At 36.2% G+C, this 21,566-nt stretch overlaps 1 long non-coding RNA gene across 2 annotated transcripts in view; it reads right to left on the bottom strand.

Annotated features, from left to right (window-relative positions):
- LOC134470551 (uncharacterized) overlaps window positions 1–21,129 on the bottom strand; it is an 81,511-nt gene extending 60,382 nt beyond the window's left edge. The window contains exons 1-3 of one of the 2 annotated variants that reach the window (XR_010039496.1): window positions 20,996–21,129; window positions 19,801–19,974; window positions 19,158–19,216 (exon numbers count right to left, since the gene is read on the bottom strand). This is a non-coding gene — a long non-coding RNA (uncharacterized LOC134470551). Of the gene's footprint in view, window positions 1–19,157; window positions 19,217–19,800; window positions 19,975–20,832; window positions 20,935–20,995 lie in introns of those variants that run through there. The other variant, XR_010039495.1, reaches the window with a different exon arrangement.
- Window positions 21,130–21,566: the final 437 nt, after the last annotated feature.

Genomic DNA, 21,566 nt, shown 5'->3' with positions numbered 1-21,566 from the left:
TCCCAGAATCAAAAACTGGGACCACTTCTTATTAAAATGTTTCTGCATGTCAAAAGAAATCTCCAGCATAGTGAAAAGAAAACCTACAAACTGGGAAAAGATTTTAGTGAACTCTCTCTCAGACAAGGGACTCTTGTCTAAAACATATAAAGAATTAAAAAAACTCAGACCCCCAAAATTCAAAGTTCTAATCCAATAATGGGTATCTGAGATTAATACACACTTCTCAGATGAAGAAATACAAATGACAAATAAATACATGACAAAATATTCATCATCATTGGTCATTAGAGAAATGCAAATTAAAACCACACTGAGATACCATCTCACTCCTGAAAGAATGGCCAGGATCAAGAAAACCAACAACAACAAATGCTGGAGAGGCTGTGGGGGAAAAGGAACTCTCCTACACTGTTGGTGGGAGTGTAGACTGGTACAACCTTTGTGGAAGTCAGTCTGTAGATTTCTCAAAAAGCTGGGATTCGAAGTCCCATTTATTCCAGCTATTCCACTTCTAGGCATATTCCCTGAAGAACTGAAAGCATCATACCACAGTGATATATGTGCACCTATGTTTATAGCAGCACAATTTGTAATCACCAGATCTTGAAAACAACCCAAGTGTCCATAAACTGAGGAATGGATAAAAAAGTTGTTGTGTTTCTATACAATGGAGCATTATTCAGCTATAAAGAAGGATCACATTGAGATATTTATCAATAAATGGGCGCAGCTTGAGACCATACTCATAAGTGAAATAAATCCATCTCGCATATGTGAATACTGAATAGTTTCCCTAATGTGAGTAATGATTCAAATATATAAAAGTATGTGGTAATCATGATTCCCCAATATGTGGCCTTGAAGCCTTATAAAGTTTTCACTTATTAATTGGAAAGGCTTTATTCTAGGCTTATTGATATGGAAATGTTTGAAGCTATATTATATGAAGTTATATTCAACTATTTCAAGGAAAAATACAGACACTATTGTAACTACTCTTAAATCGGGTTATTTGGTGGTGAAGCACTAGGTTGCAGAAACAGTCATGCTGTGACCTGTATTGTTATGTTGTTATGTCCTCTTTTATCTCAATCTCTCCCTTATTCATTAAAAATTAGTTATTTTTTATGTTTTTTTAATTAAGGGGAAAATTTTAAAAATTAGCAGGATATATTATAGTAACTTTTTTTGATTTCCTATTAACTTGTTTTGAAGTCCTGTAATACTCCCACTATCTTGTTTTGACTGATTAGATGCTGTTCCATTCTGTATGATAGTATCAAGTTTGAGGGTATAGGCAACTACTTTAAAGGCAATAAGATTCACTATGATGCCCATTCTGGTTTGATTATTATCTCCTTTGGAAGTCCTGTAATGTTTACAATGTTTAAGTTTTATTGGTCTTGTTCTCTACTGTTTTGTTCAACTTTATAATACCTAATGAGATAGACAATTCTTTTTAAGGAAACAAGAGACATTATGGTAACCATTGTTGATAACCTTGTACTCTGTTCTTACATCATGTACTATGTCTATACTTGGTTTTGACTGACAACGTTGTTTTGCCATATTTGACTTTATTCTCTCCCCCCCCCAAAGTAATAAGAACTAAGGAGTTAATAAAACCCAAAATGTGTAAATTTTGTTGTAAAAAAATAGAGGGGAAAAAAAGTGCTCTAAAGGATACAACTGCAAGCGTGTTTAGGAGTGTTAAATAGCTGACCATATTAATGTTTTTGGTTGGATCTTTGAACACAACTGTTTGCAGTCTCTCTGCTTGAATGTTCACTTTGTATGCTTTGATACTGTGACTTGAGCAACTATCTCTAGGACGATAGTGTGTAATCTATTAACTGGTGATTTCTTACTGGTTTTTTTTTTGTTTGTTTGTTTTTTGTTTTTTTTTTTTTTGGTAGTTCTGTATTACTTGTACCTTTACATCACTTTGTTTTGTTTTGTTTTGTTTTTTCTCTTTTTCCTTTTAAATAAAATTTTTAAAAAAAATACATATCAACCATGGGATTCTGCCAGAAAAAAAAAAATATCACTAAGCAAGTGATTATTCAGGAAAATATCTAATGTCTATTGCTATTAACTCAAATAGAAAAAACATTTATTAAAAAAACTTCTGCATTATGTTGACTAGAGATTATCTTTTCTCTATGTAATTGCATTTATTATCTTCTAAAACATTCTGAGATTATCAAAATTGACTTCAACTCAGCAATCAGCATTGATTGAATGATTTCTAAGAGACAAACTTTATACTAAGCATTGAGTTACAAAGGAAGGAAGGATAGTAGATCCTGAATGGATCTACATTACAATGGGAAAGAATTCTAGAAAGCAGAGAGTGTTAATCTGAAGTGGAAGATCACATGATACTTTTCGAAGTTGGTGGGTCTGCTGTTAGATACACTCACTTCAATGGCTTAAGGAGATAAACCAGAAAACTAAGCAACTTGCAAAGTGTTCTATACATGTTACTACCAAACATCAAACCAACGTTTCTTTAGCAATTACAAGTGGATTATCTCACCAAGCTTTCACACCTAAACTCATAGGTTAAGACCCATCATCCCTTCACACATCACCCTTCACACATCACCCTGCACCCTCATCATTGTCTACCTGGACATGGACCTCTCCCTGGTAAATCACAGCTTCCCTCTGCTGATGCAGTCATGTCAATCAGAAAAAACCTGGAAAAGGAACTACCATGCACCAAATGTGAATCCAAATGTTTTCTAAGTGTCTCTCTTATTTTAATATGTGTATTTTTCTTCAAAGCTTCCTCCAATTTTATTCTGATCATTATGAATGTTCATACATCTCATGAAAGTGAAACATGTAAAACTAAGTAGAATTGTTCAAAATCAGGGAATTTTACAATTAACTTTTACTAGAAATGTCTCCCACTGGTTCTGATTTCTATGACTCTCAATACAACTTATTCTACAACTTCCCATTCATTGGTTAGATCAGGTGCCTATTTTTGTAATTCAACTTAAAATTTCTTGCCATTAACCAATAGGCCTGTTTCTTGGGTAAGACTGGGGAAAGTGTATGACCTCCTAGAGACCACTCTTGGCCTGCATCACTAAGTACAATAAAATCCCATAACAGAAATGTGTTTTAGGTTAGAGCTTTGGTTTGCATATGGTGCGTGTGTGTCTCATAAGGATTCATGAGGTGGAAGCTTTGGTTCCAGTGTGACAATGTTGAAAGGTGGCAGCACTTGTAAGAGGTTGGACTTCATGGTCAGTCCTTGGTCTGGTACAGTGAGTCACTTCTGATAAGATCAGATTATTATAAATGTAAGCCACACCATGCTCTTGGGCCTTCTGTAAGTGGTCATTCCCATTGCTGATTGTCTGTCTTGTTCTGATGCAAACAAGAGGCTAAACAGTTGGGGCCACCTATTTTTAGCCTCCAAAACTGTGGGATAAATAAAACTTTTCTTTATAAAGTACCCAGCCTCAAACATTTTGTTGTAGCTACAGAAAATAGAATAATACAACTGTCTAACTCATGTAAGCATTATAATATATAGAACAGATAGAATAATTTCAAATATAGTGAAGAAAAAATGGAGAACCACTCAAATACATAAATTTGCTCAAGATCATTCAGCAATGAACTATATAGTCAAGACTTGACTTCTGAAAACTAGTTTCAGGATTCAGGGAAAATTTTGTTGGAAAACTTAGAATAACTTTGCAAATTACAAAGAGGGTCACAAATGGTACATCATTCCATTTTTATAAAAGGGATTTTGAGTAAGTCAGAATGGAAGAATGATTATTTTCAGATAATTATAGAAATAGTTAAAACATTCAGTATTAATTATTCAATAAAATGTGATTCTATAGTTGAATATGATGTCATGTATTTTCCAGGCTCCAAAATGTTATGATCCAATTAGATATACCATATCATTAAAGGAAGCTGAACCAGCCTTGAAGCAGCACTGCCTGCTTATTCAGTCCTTATAAAAGACATAAAAAGACTGACAGCTGAATCCATTCACAAAATACACTGTGAAGTCCTTTGATTGCAGACATCTTCACAATCATTTCAACCACGAGATAAGAGGATCATCAATCAATCATCAAGGGAATTAATCAAAACACACACTAAAAAGCTTCTCAAGTCAGGGCTCTTAAAGGAAGTCAGCTATGTTATTTCAACTCTAGGAATAACGAGGCTTCAAGACTAAGATTGCCTCAAGGAGAAGATGAAGCTATCTGTAAAACAGATGCCCCACGTTATTCAAAATTGGGTCAACCAATCAGCGAACTTTCTGGAAAGGAATTCTTTCTAAATGTTTACAAACAGCCAAACATAGGAGAGAGAGATAAGGTGACAATAACTGTATTTATTTTGTCTTTTTAAAATTTCTGAGGAAATGTGTTACCTATAGAAATTGGAGAGCTTTAAATGATTCCCAAGTCACTGAAGAACAATTACTCATCAAGGAAGAAATAAGACGAAGTAAAATCGTACCAGTTTAGTTGACTCCTTTTCTTCCCACTTCACACAAATTCTCAAAACAAAAAATAAATGTGCTTTTACTAGGAGTCTGATTCTTTTATGTCACTTTCCTAAAGCAGCCCCCAAAGCCTGAGTATAAAGTGCTTGTCTGCACTCACACGCAAATTTTTAAGATTCATCATCTCTCACAGGATTGTGTCACATTACCAGTGTTCTTTGGTATAAGAAATTCTTTGTTTTTAATTAACCAATAAGATCCATGGATACCTGTCCATATATGTCTACGTAAGGTCTAAAGTACATTGCACCTAGGATTTGTGAGGGATAATTTGTATCATAGTAACTCAGTCAGGATTTCTAAACTAGATAAGGTAGGGGGAATAGAAATTAGAGGTGGTGACTATATAAATTTTTAAAAGATGACTAATGTAGAAAACAAAATATATCTAGCCCTAAAAAATTCAGTTCAAATTTTAATAATGTTTAACTCAGAACCAAACTTCGGAATGGAGACACAATCTGGAAGAGGGATCCTTACTCTCAATAATTTTACTCAATTTAGTACTGGAAGTTTTAGTCAGAACTATTAAACAAGAAAAGAAAATAAAAGGCATATAAATAAGGAAGAAGGAAAACATTATCCCTGTTTGGCAATAGTGTCATTATATAGAAAAAAAAAAAAAAACTAAAGACACCCCAAAAAGACAACTACTAGAATCAATAATCAAAAAAACTTGCAGTATACAAAAATAAGTAGCATTTCTGCACACTAAGAATCAAATCTTAAAACCAGTATTCATTACATTTGAAAAACAAAAGAAAATATCATGGAATTAATTTAACCAAGGCAGTGATAGACCTGCACAACGGAAATTTTAAAAACTTCGATGAGTGAAACGGAGGAGAAGGGCTTGGTCAAGTTTATCGAATCCTGTAGAGTAAGATCCTCTCTTAATGGCCTGAAAATTCCCCCGTTATCTAACTGGGAAATAAATAAAAATTTAAAATTAAGTAAACTAATGAAGGTAACAAGTTTTTACTTGTTGGTAACTGGTACTACATCAATTATTTATCAACTAATTGAGAAATAAGCAAAATTCAAAAATATATATTTTAAAATTGTTAAGAGTATATGTTTTCCTTTTCTTGCTTCTTCTTCTTCTTTGTTTTTTTAATGCCAAGGTCTCACTATGTATTTTATGCTGGCACCAAACTCACAGCGATCAACCTCCCTCAGCCTCCCAAGTCCTGGGATTTCAGGCATAAATCACCACACTTGGCATTTAAAAGATCATTTTTTAATCTTCTCACTACAAAGAAATCAAGTATATGAAGTGATGCATTTCTTAGTTAGACTAATTTGATCATTAGATATGCAGACAATGTATCAAAAGTCACATTTTAACCTGGCACAGTGCACACACCTATAATTCCAGCTCTCTGGAGGCTGAGGCAGGAGGATTGCTTTGAGTTCAAGGCCAGCCTGAACTACACAGGGAGACTATCTCAGAAAAAGACAAAAGAAGAAAAACCACATTTTACTCTACCCAATAAATTTAGGCAATCATTGTAGTTGAGTCAGAATTGCACAAAATAAAAATTAACTCCCCCAAAAAAGCAAACTTCTGTCTCTTGGCAGATCATTTAACGCGTTATTATGGGAGACAAAGTAATGATGTACTTGAAAGCATGAGTAGAGCCAGAAGTTTGCGTGGTTCTGTGCCTGACTTCACCATTTACAAACATTGAAATCCTGAGTAAGTTGCCTAAGCTCTCTGTGAATCTGAAACATCAAAAGATTAGTAGCACCTATCATACATGAGTAGATAAGACATTAACAGTGCAGTGTGCTTAGAAGCGTGCTTACTGCTTAACAAAGCTCAAGAAAGCTTGTGTTAATGTTAATGCTGGCCTTCCAGCAGCCGTTGGCTGTGGCAGTCTGCCCCACCGTTTAGCGACTGGACCCTATCTTGTAGCACCAAACTTGGAACATGTTAAAGACCACAAACCTTAAGAACATCATTCCGCTGGCTCATTGATTGTGCCCTGTATTTTTCAGCCTTGTACTTCATTATCCTGATTTTCCAACATGGGAAGACAATTCTATCTAAATAAACATATATTCCTTTCTTGATATTTTTTTGCCAAATTCTTTATATGACTCCATCATATGCATTAACAATCCTATTCCATACAACTCATTCTCCATAATTTCCCCATTCACAATGCCACAACTGCTATGTGATCATAAATCCATTAAGCTTTGTCTTCCATGTTTCCTTCAATGTTCTGCTATTTTCCAACTTTCTCAAATGATACCTTTGCACCCATTTCTCACCCTCCGTCTTCCTACAAATCATTTTCTTCTCACAGATCACTAAACCACTGATCTGCCCACCCTGAAAACAACCCTGAAAGTTCCCTCAAATCTTTTAACTAATTTTGTGCCATCACATTTCTTGAAGTTTAGTCTGCCCATCTTGTTTCTACTTCTTCACTTCCAAATATCTTTCTATCTTTCTATCTAATTTCCATAACATTTTAGAGGGCCACTTTAAAAACACAAAGTTCAGTGAGTGTCTGTGTGTGTGTCTGTGTATGTGTGTGTGTGTGTGTGTGTGTGTGTGTGTGTTTGTGTTCTGTTTTTCATATGTGACTAACGCCATTCACAGAGGAATGGAGGTGTTTCAGTAAGCACTGAGCAGAATGATGAAGATCAATAGCAGATGTTTGTTTCTTTAAGGCAGCTGGACACCTCATCATCAAATCCAGGCACGCTGGCTTCCTGGACGTTTGTCTCATTAGCAACAGTCATGCTCAGACCAGACGTCACCGGCATTCATCTGACCCTGAGTACCAAAAGCAAACTGGAGTTTGTGTAAGATTAGCGTTCACTAGATGCTCCCTTATGTCTTTGAGAATTATTCCCTGTCACTGTGAAGTGGTACCTAGCTGTTACAGAGATACAATCTGATTAATGATACCAAAGAGTTATAAATAACAGAAGATTCATGGAAAATACCCACTCGACCTGGATGCTAAAAGAGGGATAAATAGAAGGTAAAAGAGAGAACTACTTGTTTAAAAAGGTATCTAAGTGGATTGAAAAAATCTCTCTCTACCCCAGTGTTTATCCTGGGGGAACCTGAAGAAAGTAGATTAAGTAAATTTTTCTTTAAGGTGGTTGAATGTGTTCCATATGCAATAATTATAAATATTAAAACAGTATTATAAACACTTTTCCATTTTAGAGTTTTTTTCAAATAAAAGAATAGTATAAGGCAGCACTATCACAGACAATCACATTCCTCTTTTATCTTTCCCCAGTTGGCTTATTTACAACAGAAACAATGCTCTTGGCACTGGAGGATTTGTTTTTCCTGAAGTTCAGCCCCGCTCAGATTACAGAAGGAATAAATTTTGCAAGCCATTCCCAGTTCCACCTCTGGTTGTTTGAGAGTCTGTGAAATAACAAATCTGCATCTTTACCTAAAATACTAAATAAAACCTTAACATATTCTGACAAAACTGCAATGTGAAGGACAGAACTAACCATCAGGATCAGACTTTAAAATTCAAAATAAAACAATTTTCTCTGGGAGGAAGGCAACCCTTCAGGATGTGGCCAGCTGGTGTGGGAGATGACCAACAACAAGGAGAAAAATGAGGTCACGTAAAATCTACACCTGTGCACATTTGTACAGTGTGGTCTTAATCAAATGTTAGGTTTAGCGAAATAAACCCAACTCGAACAGATAACCATAATGCTACGTGGGATAAATGAGATGCAGAAGGTTAAATATTGCGTATATTTCTCTAAGATGAAAATCTCAAATAAAGGACAAAATAAAAGACATGGTGAGAAACAGGAAAGTAGACTTTGTGGAAGTGGATAGGGAGGAGGGGAGAGAGGAGATCTGGAAGGAGAAGGGAAGATAAAAGTTACTAAAATGTGATGTGCATGTGAGCCCATTTTCCAGGATAAATATAATTACTGTGTATTTTAAACATGCATCAATAAGAAAGATAAATATCGCATGTTTTATTTTATATGTGGAAATCTAAAAGAGAAAAAACAGAGACAGACATAAACTGCATTAAAACCATTAGAGAAAAAGATGGTTAACAAAGGTGGGAGGAAAAGAGCAGGTAGGTAATAGGTGCACGGAAATTATTGAAGTATGTTATATGCAAAAATGATACTCGTTATTCTGTATAAATAACATACTTCAATAAAAGTAGGTATAGATGCAACATGAGTAAAGTGCTACAGGAATCTCTTCCATAAAGAGTTCTGTGCAATGAAGCAGTGTGTTTAATAAAAGGGAGTAGATAGAGTACTTTCAAGAAGTAAAGAATGAATAACGTTTTCAGTGTATCCTACTTTTAATATGCAAAATTGCCCCTTTATATTGGCTAGTTTAATCCAACAATAACCAGGCATTTATTGACAGCATGTTTCAAAATACTTGGATTTTTAATAATATATCAAAATTTTCAAGATCTTCAGACATTAAAGGGAGATGAAAGTTCAAATTTCATAGAATTCAGTTATGAAATACTTTCACTTATTTTTAAATATGAAGTGTAGAGACATTTTCACAGATTGGTGTTTGAGTAATATTCATTTAAAATATTTTCTAGAAATGTTTTTTATACAACCCTTAACATTCTTATCATTCTAATATTTCTATACTTACTGTCAAAACACTTTCTTAATATTTTCAGCACAAACCAATTGAAATTTTAAACATAATTGTAGAGCAACTAATATTCTTATTTCTATTATGTTTAAATGATTTTTCAGATTTTTTCAGTTATTAAAAAGACAGCACAAATGTACAAATGTTAGGTGCTATTCAATAGGGCATTGTACTGTTTGCTTTCTAGGGCACCATCTTTACAGCAGGCACAAATAAATATTGACTGGAAAGTGCTTTGTTTGCTGTCTGGAATTCTGGCTCTATCTTCAGTGAATAAGCTTTCACTAACCTGCAAACTATGGCTTTCTTGCTTTCTGTGATGTTAGTCAATAGGCCAAATCTACTTCACATTTCTCCTTTGCATAAAATTCTTGCAGATTCTATTTCAGTTGGCAAAGTGTATAAAAATCAAAATATTGCACTGATACTTAACAAGTTAGTGGTAAATTAATGCACTCTCTCCTTTACTAGGCAAATTTGCAGTGCTTTGGAACATTAACAGTCTCAGCAGAATAACACTTTGTATTTTATACACAGATGAATCAACAAAGGCTTTAGTGAACTTTAGTAACCCATGACTTACTACACAGTATATGCCCTGAAGTTCTTCCAACTGCAGAAGCAACTTATAAGTAGGGGAAAAGCCAACTCACTCCTTTTTCTGAAACTCTTCTTCTACACTTGACATGCAGTTTTCCTACTGAAAAAGATGACTAATGCAAAGAAATTCTCGTCTTAATTTCAAATTAAAATGTTTAATGCATTCAATCAATTCTTCACATGAAAAGTGAAGTTGATATTCCTGAGCAAACAAGTTGAGTATGGTTCTCCTGTCACAATTAATAAATAACATTGTCTCATCTTCCAATATTGCCCATTCATCTGCATCAATTGTAGTACTATCGAAAGACAAGAATCATTGTCCAACTTTAAAAGGTTGAAATCTACCAAATAAAAGTTATTGCAAAATAATTCATTTCTTATCTAATTGTATTCTTCTTGTGACTTATAGAACCATCTTCTGTTTAGGAAGTGGCTTAAAATTATATTAGCCAATTTCTATAAAACAGCTAATTTGGACATTTGCTTCTTGTTCATAGTTCATTACTTATATCTTCTAAGTTGATTCAAATGTCTTGAATTTATATTAAATATCTAGATAAGCAAAGCAGAGTCACTGTTTTCAAAAAAATAGACTAAAGCAAAATTAAAGGAACACAGAAAAATAAGGTACGAGATTATTAATGTTCCTCTGAGTAAGAATATGGTAGCCAGCGCCTCAGTTCTCCTCAGTTTACTGAATACAGTAAGGTATATTGCCTCATCTTGCTGTTATTTTTGTTGATTTGTGCTTGGGACCTTGGTTCCTGTTATGGAATAAAAACTGGTGGCCAATTTAACACCAGATAAATTAAATCAGCATTTGCTGAGTGTTGATGTTCCACCTGAGGAAAGTTGCCAGCATAAAAGGGGACATGGAAAGAAAGCATGGCATTGTGGGTTTTCCTAAGAGTTGCTGCTGTTGCTTGGAGCCATTGCTTCTCCTGGAGGAGCTTGTCATCCTGGCTCCTCTGATATGAACCTGGCTATCATTATTGGTGGCACTCGGGACCTTGTCATTGAGAGTGACTGCGGTTCACATTGGAGGAGTCCTGGCCCTTACCTTGAACATCCCTTTCTGACTCTGAGGGAAAGATGTGTGCAGTTTAATTTCCAGAAGGTTTGTCAGGCTGGATTTGTGATATGTACTTGACCATTCTCATAGTTTAGGAGCTCATTGTCAATGAGGATGATTGTGGTACTTTGCAGGGGAGCAATGTTCTTATTCTGAACATTGCATCTTGGCTCCACAGCTGAACCCTCAAACTACTGGCACAGATCCTTCAGCCCACTGGTACGAGACTCTACCACTGACCTTTGGATCTTCCTAGTGCAGATCCCTAAAACAGATTGTCATGAGCCTAGGCATCCAGTTGGACTTGTGTGAGGAACTGTCATGGGCTCTAGGCCTTCAGCTGGACTCATGCAGGACATTGCTGTGGGATCCAGGTCCTGGGCTGGATTTGCTAGGTCTTTAACATTGTTGACAGGTTTCCTGCACTTGCTTGTATTTAACTCTGGGTGACCATCATAAAATAATATTATAAATCCTGTGTCCTGTAATTGTTCTTCTTGCAACCCCTGACTGCAACAGCTCCCTCCACAACTCACACCACATTTCTTTCCAACTTCCTTTGCTGCCGAACCAACAGGACCAAATGGCTACATTTGTCACCATTGCTGCTCCTTCCTTTTCTCCCCCTGTTCTTCCTGTGCAGCTCTCCCAGATGAAGCCTGTATCTACCACTTTGAAGTAAGGACCTGATTAAGACTATATCATCCATAAGCTGACATACAAGGCTAGAATTCTGTAATGCCTCTATTCATTCTTTGAGTTTATTGATCCCTAAAGATCAACATTATTCAATGCCTTGCTTTTCTGTAGACATATATATCAATGGTAAGAACACAAACTGCAACAATATCCTTATTTTCAAAAACATCATATATTATTCCTACTGACCTATCATTTGCAAAGCTTTGCTAAACATATGTGAACACTTTTGTATTGGGAAAAATGAAAAACGTTTCTGGGAGAAAAAATGGCAACTATTAAGATGAAAATTCTTCAGCTATAATTCAAATAGGATATTTTTAAACAATGAGCCAAGCCAGGTGTGGTGGCTCATGCCTGTACATTGCATCTCCCAGCACTTGGGAGGCTGAGGCAGGAGGATCGATGAGTTTGAGACCAGCCTGGGCTGCAAAATGAGCTCAAGGCCAGCCTGAACTGCATGGCAAGACCCTGTCTCGAAAAGACAAAAAAAAAAAAAAAAAAAAAAGAGCCGATTTACGTCACATAAGTACTCCTAAACTCTTTTAAGCAAAAGGTATCTAAAAAAATGCCTAAAATTATCTAGAAAAAAAGATTTTCCACTTTGTTTTTTTGAGTTTTTTTTTTGTATTAATGGTTGAATACAAATAACATAAAAAGTTGTCTTTGTACATTGTCTCAGATCACCTTTACCTTGCTCATCAATATCAGATAAATGATTCCTTTGCAAGATGATGGCCAACTCATTTCCATAGAATAGATAAGATAGGTCAAATTCCTTCTTAAAACTTAGGTTAGAGTTTGTGGTCACCCCCAAACAGAATGACTTTGGTTTAGATCACCTTGGCAAATCTTAGAGATGAGAGTAAAACCTCTTCCAGACTAAATGGAATGAGAGATACAGTGATTCTTGAAAAATAGGGATCTCAGGTAAATAACAAAAATAGGAGATCTCAGGTAAATAACAACAAAAGGTCATCATTTCCTTAAAATCATTGAATAGTTTCACTGAATCAGAGGAGAAAGTAAAGTACTGTATATGAGAACCAGCAGCAGCTCCTAAGATCCATGCCATGTTGGAACTTAGGACTCTGGGAAGCCAAGCCAGCACCTCCCCTCCCTGGTAAGAGGAGACAGTGTGGCAGACTGCAGCCCTTCCAGGGGGAGAACTAGCAGTGTCTCCTGAAATCCACGCCATGTTGGAACTGAGGATGCTGTGAAAACAAATGACCATCCTGCCTCCCTGCTAAGCAATAGTGAACCTACTGCCACATGGCCTAGAGTCAAGTATCCCACTTCCCCTATCCTCCTTCTCCCCCCTCCCTGCCCATTAGCAAATGGGAACCAGAAATCTGAGCATCTCCTGAGAGGTTGACCATAGCAAATAAGGGGGACTACCTTCTACCATTTCTTTGAAGGCAAATATTTTTATTACTGTTTTGCTCTTTTCTGATTCATGGTACTGCTCTATTCAATATTCTGTTTTGGTAAGTTCTATAGTGTTCTATATTTCATCTCATTTTGATATACATGATTAAAAGAACAACTATTATAAAGATAACAAAACATACCGTGATACCTACTACTGTTATCCCGGTACCCTGCTGTGAAGTTCTGTACCAATTTCACTGTTCGATCTTAGTTGGCTTTATTCTGACTTGTTTGTTGTATACTTTCAAAATAAAATTTTAAAAAAAGTACTGTATTTGGTTCTGGCCATACACAAAATGACAACAGGCTCAGAAATTCTTATCTGAGTTAAAGACAACTCCAAATGAACTAAAATAAATATTTTTTTGATTTTCAAAATAAAGTATCAGTGCAACTTTAAAAGCAAAACAGATTTAGCCATTGAAAGAGTTGCTGGCCCAGACCGGACACTTTAACCAGGAAAAAGCTGCAGCCAAGTTAGGAGACTCCTGCCTCCCCCACCCCCTATAGACTTGCCTGTAGCCCTATACCCCCATCCCTGTAACTCTGGCGCCAATGAAATACCAGTGCATCTCTAATGGCCTTAGGGCACTGCCCTAAGCTTAGGCTATTTATATTCCCCCATGCCACGTGTCCGAGAGAGAGATCGCCAGATTCCAGCGGCCAGTGCGCCAGTCTACTCTCCCCGTGTTCCCGGAATAACCAAGGCCGGGTGCAGTGGAGAGGCTGCGCCCGGGGCCGGCGGGGGGGCCTCTCCCCGCATTCCCGAAATAAAGCCACCACCGCCCACTACTTTCACGGCTGTCCACTCCACTCTTTCCACGGACCTCGACCTCTACCTCTTCCTCTTCCCATCCTCCTCTCTCTTCTCTCAGACCTAACAGCCATCTTTTGCCATTTTGCATTGTATGCCTAATACAGGTCACGCTTTAGTGACACACAGAGAACACAGTGAATTTTCAGGCTGTATGAGTTATACTTGAAATATACTTATGTTGAGATATATTTATATCACTATTCTGTACTCAGATATGGTGAGAAAAATCAGAAACAACCCAGTGTGGAATAACTTCAGACCTGAGCATTTAAACCTAACCCAAGGCATTGCTCAGACCATGTGTTTCCTGTGAACACCTGCATTTCCATCCCAGCACAGGAAGTGCTCCTGTCAGTTGGAAACAGGCTGAGTTGAATGCTTACCCAGGCCTACAGTTGAGCTCTTAGCTACCTAGCAGTGACTCTACCTGGGGCTAATTTTCAAATCAATTACCTACAATGGGCACTTGTTAATTTTTATATTGGCAAGCAGTTAGCTTTAAACTCTTTCTTTATTAACATCTTTTATTATCCAGTCAAATTTTTGTATTATAACAGCAGGAAAAATGAATTTCTCACATGCATGTGTCTGTGAATACAAATGGTTATGTTTCCTCTCAGGTGTTATTGTCTTTAGAGGGAGCAAACAATATTTTAACATTTTTTCAGTAGCACAAACCCAGCTCACCCTGAGGAGAAGAAATGCTGAAGTACAAGATGGATTGTGCCATTTTAGAAGCACTCGTTAGATACGCCTGTGTTCACTGTCCTGATTGGTTTATTATACTGTTTGAAGATATAAGTGTGAGTAAAAGAGACAGGGTTGAGAAACTGAATGACATCAATTCATCCACTGTCTGATGTAAATGTGTGTGTGTGTGTGTGTGTGTGTGTGCGTGTGTAGACAGAGATTGTTTCACTTTTCCTCTATATGTCATTATAGTATATTAAAATATACCAAACTATTTTTAAGGTAATAGGAAACATCAAATCTGAAATATTAAAATTCATTTGTTAAAAACACTCTTCCCTCTCCCATAGAATAAGTTTAACATCATTGCAAAACTCATTTATTCATAAATATAAAGGTTCATTTCTGGATTTCCAATTCTATTGTATTAATTTATACTTTAAGATCTACAACACTGTTATGTACCACCTTAGCTACTGTTAGTTTTGAAGTCTGAAAGTATGATTCATCCAATTTTGATCTTTTCTACTATCCTTGGCAAGAGTATTTTGTATATGCCACCAAAAGTCCTGTCAACGAGAGCAAAAATCTACATGAGCTTTCTTTCTTTATGTAAAGAAAACAGAAAGTAAAGCTAAGAGATACATTAAGAATAGGAGAAAATATTTGCAAACTATCCAACAAAGGAATTATATCAATAATTTAAAAGGAATTTATAGCATTTCAATAGAAAATGTCCCAAGTAATCCAATTTTAATCATATATTAGAAATCTCAATAGAAATTTCTCAAATTTATTTCTTATTTTAAAGATACTGGTTCCTTTCCATCTCTATATAAATTCTGGAATTAGCTTGTTATTTGTTTTTGCAGAGGAGTTAGATGTGATTTTGCAAGAATTACAGTGACTCTGGAGATCAATTTTAGAATATTACCATCTCAACAATATTATTTCCAATCGATGATCATAACACTTTTCCACATATTTTGGTTTTCTTATTTTCTTTCAATGATACTATTTCGCTATCAGATATACGTGTGCTATTTTATTTGTTAAAATTATGTGTCTCCTAACCTTTATGATAATGCTATAAATACAACAGATTTTCTTACCTTCATTTAAAATGTTCATTGCAAATACATAGAAATATAATCATTTTTGCATCCTGACAAAATAGTCTGCAACTTGCTAAATATGTTTATTTTCTAGTAAGTCTTAATGAATTCTTCAGAATTTTCTGTGTACAGGGGACTGGGGATTTAGCTCAGCGGCACAATGCCTGCTTGATAAGCACAAGATTATAAGTTCAATTCTCGGTCCAAAAAAAGAATTTTCTGGGTACAAAATCATGTTATCTGAAAGGGGGGATTATTTTATTTGTTTTCTGATGCTAGCTTTCTTTTCCCCAACATATACCCACTGTCCAACCTAGAACATTTAGCTCAATGCACTATAGGAGTGCTGAGCAGGATTGTCTTGTTCTGGGCTGTAAGAAAAAGTGATCCTTCATCACTTGTAGAACATTTGCAGCTGCAGCTGTCTTTTCCAGGTTTGGAAGATCTTTAATTCAAAACACATTTAAAATAATACGCTAAGGGACAAGAGTGCAGCTTGTGGTTCTTCAGTTCAAATGACAGAATAAGGGAACTGATGTATTTTGAACACAATACAACTGAGATTTTCACACATACTGCATGAAACCTCACACTGTGCTTAAAGCGTCTGAGATACTTATTTAACAGAAAACTGAATCTCAGAAATTTCCTTTCACTTGAGCAAAAGGTACTCGGCATCCGTGAAAAACACAGACCAATATGAAAGAGGTCTTGTGATTGGCTAGCAATGCCTTGGAAAAAATTCTTCCTTTTGAACAAATAAAGATAATTTGATCTTTTACAATTGTTCTCTCAAAAGGCATGAAATGTTTCTACTAAGTCAAGTCCTTAAAAGGATCTTTGACTTTTATTGTTATGATCTAAGTATATGCTACTCTTTAAATCTCCCCCACCAGTTCTTTCTACTTTTGACAAGCAGTGTTACTGTGCTCTCATTTAAATGGATAAAACACATTTTCAATTAAAAAAAGTTGTTTTTTGCTATTTTGCTTAGGAGTTTTTATTTTCTCTAGTGAGACACTATAGTTAATTTTAAATGTTTTGACAGTAAGTGAGAACCTTAAAACCTATACACAGAGAGGCAGACAGACAGACTGATTGACTGAATTACTGACAAACACACCCTAGTTCTCGCCTGTGGCCTTACCGCATTTAAACACGATACATACATACAGAAGATAACATTGACAGTGATTTAATGGAAAAACAATGACTTTCTTCTAATTAAAGGAAAATTTTAAGTCAGTGTTTTTCCATCCGCGCTATTATACACATCTTTAAAGCTCTTAGAATACAATTTGAAGACAGGGCAGATAGAGGAAGGGGTCATCTTTCTGATAAGGCAACCACTTTGAAGTTTTTCAAAATGATATGCGTGAAAGCAAATGTTTAGAACTCAGCACTGTCCGAAGGTGAAGAATATTACTGCGAGGAGAAATCGCAAAGAGCAGAAGGAATGGTAACTTGCACACACTCTTTGTATCATCTCACTCTTCACGTGGAAACCGCAGTGTAGCACTTTCATTTCATACTCGGTAGTGTGTCCCTTGCTAAGAGTTTCCTATACAGAAGTTTGATACGATGAGACTCCCATACTACTATTATAAAGTACATGTTCATTTTACTGCAATCAGCTATCACTGCAATAAATGACAGGTGAGACACACAAAATGTCATCAGACTAAAAATATATCCCAAAATTAATCCCTTGTTCTTTTAATTCTGTTGAAAAAAATACAGAACATCCTTATTCATCCTTATTCACATAAAATCTACACTTCTTGAAACAATACACTTTGATTTATATATTTAAATTGCATTTCATTCCAGTGTCTTAAATCAAGTATCAAGTTTCTTTTTCGTATTTGCCCTGCATTAAACATTCATTATACTCTCATGAAGCTCAATATTTCATGGTTATTCAAAGTGACTCAAGCAAAAGTCTTATATGTAGTGACTTTGTTCAACCAATATTAAAGAAGTGCTCAAAAAATTAGTCAATTTGCGGGTGATTCATCTCCGGAACTTAATGAACATTTTTCCTTGCTTAGCAGAAAGAATACTATAGTAAATATTTTGTGAGAATAGCATAAATTTCAAATTATATAGGAGAGACAGAGTATATAGAGGAGAGAGCAACATATGAATTATAATCATTTCCAACTCTTGGGGATTTAGTCCAAGTATAGAAATTCTACCACTCAATACCTTATTTCACAGAGCCAGAGAATTCCACCATACATACAGTTTTATAAAAAGTGGATGAAAAAATAAATGTTTAAAGTATTGCAGGGTTACTGGAAATTACCTATGCTTAAAAAATAGTATGACAGGGAAGGTGAGTTGTCAACTTTATTGGCTTAGAGACACCCAAAGAATTAGTAAAGCATCTTTCTTGGTGTGTATGAATCAGTAATTGAATTAGTCACTTTTGCATCACTTGGACAAAATACTCAACACTCATTATTTAAAAGAAGATAGATTGATTTTGGTTTACAGTTTCAGTGGGTTCAATTCATCATCATCCAGCTCCAGCACAGGTAGTACATGGCAGAGTCACATGGTGGAAGAAAGCTATTCACTACATGGTAGCCAGAAAACAGAGAAAGAAAGGAAGAGCTGGAGATAAGTGTACACTGTCCAAGTCAGGCTGCCAGGGTCCCACTTTCAACAAGGCTTCACTTCCCTACAGTACATTTAGCTACTGCACTCATCAGTAGATGAATGCACTGATGCGTATAACATCCAGTCACCTTTTAAACACATGAATCATTTTATGAACAAACAGTAACACTCATAGAAGTGTGGCCCTGGGGCCCATATTTGGCCCCTTACCCACTCCTCTAGGACTCTGCACCCCTGCTCTCTTTTCCTGCCTTCAAGACCAAAGTAGTTTTTCTCCAACATGCAGTTCTACCCTGAAATTTCTGCCTTGAAGCTAACAAGCTACGAACTGAATCCCCTGAAACCATAAGTTACATTAAATCTCTCCTTTAAATCTTTTAATTGTGGACATCAATAATTATGTCCAAGTATTGAGAAAGCTAATGCACAGGATAGTAAATTAGAGATAAAGAGAACTGTATAGTGTTTCCTCAGAGAGTTGTAATAAACAAGTTTTCTGCTTTTCATTAATATAATTTAAATACTCTCCTATAGAAACTCACTCTGAAAATGCACTAATCAGAAAATGGAAAAGGCAAAGTTTGTTTCATTCCTGCAAAACTCTTTACCTAAAAGAACAAAATAAATAAAAGTTGTTTGAGATAATGTCATCTTTTTCATTGAGTGGGTGCTAAATAACATTCATATAGTAACAAGTATCACAATAGAAGAAAAATAGACACACTCACACACACACAGCTTTTTTTCTGAGTGGGAAGAAAAACAGAAATTATCTTTATCATTCAAATGAAGTACTTAAGCAGTACAATGTTTGTATAACACCAAGTATATATTTAGCAAGATTAACTTATACTCTAAGGATTTCCCTGCAAGGAGTATTATTTCAAATAATGCTTTGCTCATACCTTTTAAAGCACAAGGGGTTGCTAAATATGTTTATCATAAGAACAGCTTGAAATACCGCCTGAAAGAACAAAAAGAAACATGAATATGGTTTACTTAAAAAAAAGGGGCAAGCTAAAGAAAATTGACCTAGTTGTGCCTGCACCCCTACACCAGCGGCTCTTCACACAATACCTGGCATCACTGTGCACAAGCACAGCTCTCACTGCAGCAAAATTTAAGCCAAGAAGCTTTATGTGATAAGCAACACCCTAAAGATGACATGCACAGGACGCTTTAAGTCACTTCAGCAAATGTAGTTGTCTCTGTCTCCAAAGGAGAGAAATCATATGAAAAAGCCAATTCTTAGAAAACAAATCTAGCTCACTGACTACAGTGCAGAACAGAGTTAAATTCTTTGTTGCCTGACCCTATAAGCTCTCCATTGCCCACAGGGATTTCCAGCAAAGAAGGAAATTCACAACTCTGGAAAAAGAAATGCCCTCTTTTAAAGTTTTCTATTTATTGATAAACTTTAATAACCGAGCAGGAAAGACATAGGACATACAGCATAGTCACTTTTGTGTGGTTCCAACACTAAACTATCTCTGCCGAACTCCTTTTCTCTTTTTTGTTTATGCTTATAAAGAAGAATTTAAATCTTACCAGTTCCAGCCCAAGGTCTGTAACTTAAAAACCCATAAGACTGTCAGTGTTTTAGTTTTTTTTTTTTTCCCCAGAACAAAGGCACACTCTCTTCCACATAACAGTCTCCAGAGGACAGAAACTTAACATTCAGGAGTTCTGCAGTTCCGTAGGTGACCCCGGCACTTTGGTAGGCTGAGAAGAAAAGATCACAAGTTCAAGCTCAAGCAAGCAACAAGTTCGCAGCAAAACCCGTCTCAAAAATAAAAAGTAAAACATGAGTGGAGATGTAACTGTTATAACTGGTAATTTTCCACAGATCACTCCACGCCGTGTTCCTGTTCTGCATGTATCACCCACCCCCTCCCTGTTCCCTGTTCCTCCTTAGCTGGACTCATAGATAAGTTAACCACCAGCCTTGTACCTCCCCCACCCATTTTATCCTAGAAACATTCTGCACCTAACCCTCAGCCCAAGGAGCCCAACACCCCGTTTTCTGAGATCACTGTGCCCCAAATGTCCCTTGTAAAACTCCCCGGACTCCCACCTTGTCTTGGGAACCTCCATCCTGTATTGTGGTTTTTGCCAATAAAAGCTGTGCCCCCACCTATGTCGGCAAGTAGAGGTTGTCAGTCTCCACTGCTCCCCGTGTGGCTGGCTGCCAGCTAAATAAAGCGCTTCCTTTTAAAAGACATCTTGCCCTGCTTCTTGACAACAGATAACATCATGGGGCTTGGGGTACAACAGTAACCCAATAAAAAGACACTGGGTTCAATCCCCAGTAACGCCCAACTCTCTGCTCCCACAAAAACAAAACAAAACAAATAAAAGATTCATTAGTACTGTGCTTTATTCTACGATAATTTAGAATTTAGTCATTGTTCATTTATCCATTCAACAAATATATAGAGGGCCAATAACATGAGGCATGATCAAAAAACTACATTGAATATTTACAGTAAAAACTTTTTACTGGAGAGGCAGATGCATTGTCATCAATATTTCTCAAAACATTACTGCTTGATTCAGACATTCTGATCCCTCTGTTCTCACCATTTCTCAGTCCTCTTTTCTAAGCGTCTTTAGGGGCTCTGTCATGGCAGTCTCAGTGTTCTGGATCATTTCACAGCGTTTACCTTTCAGGGTCATTTTCACTTTAGGGAGGGACCAAAAGTAGCAATGGCAGGACCTACTGATAAGAGGGCTGAGGACTCACCATCATCTTCTTGCCAGCCGCTGGGGTTTCTGTTGGGTGGCATTCGGCAGCAACATTTGTTTTGTGTTGGTTTCATCTTGCAAACACACTCAGATAGGAGGACTGCTAGAACTGCTCCCAGAAGTGGCTAAAGTAAAGGGAGCGATGTGCTCCAAGTGAGGGGCACAACTTCAGAGGGCGTTACTGACACTGTGTTGTTGACTGTAATACATGTTTCAAGAACTCACTGTGTATTTTGATTAACCCCTGCTCTGCACTATAGTTTTTTTTTTTAAGGTTATTATGGGTTTTGCATGATATAAATTTTTAAAATTCTGCAGTTTGTTAAAAAGAGTTAAATATTACTTTTAAGAGTAATAAAATATGCAATATATTAACTAGTGCTAATTTACTACTTTTAAAAAAATTCTGGATCAGTTCTACCTTTTGCTTTTAGAATAAAAAGAGTAAAGAAGACAAACAGAAAGAATGATTAGGATTTAAGCCAGAATAATTACAGTAATATTCAAGAAAGCTTGACATTTGGTTAAGTAAATGAAGGAAGAGCCTGGCATGGTGGCTCCTGCCTGCA

The sequence above is a fragment of the Cavia porcellus genome, unplaced genomic scaffold (genome assembly GCF_034190915.1).
Source record: "Cavia porcellus strain 051 isolate PalLab524CR breed Dunkin Hartley unplaced genomic scaffold, mCavPor4.1 scaffold_15, whole genome shotgun sequence".
NCBI classification, from domain to species: Eukaryota; Metazoa; Chordata; class Mammalia; order Rodentia; family Caviidae; genus Cavia; species Cavia porcellus.
The sequence above is the reverse complement of the archived record's forward strand: the minus strand, read 5'-3'. Positions and strand labels throughout refer to the sequence as shown.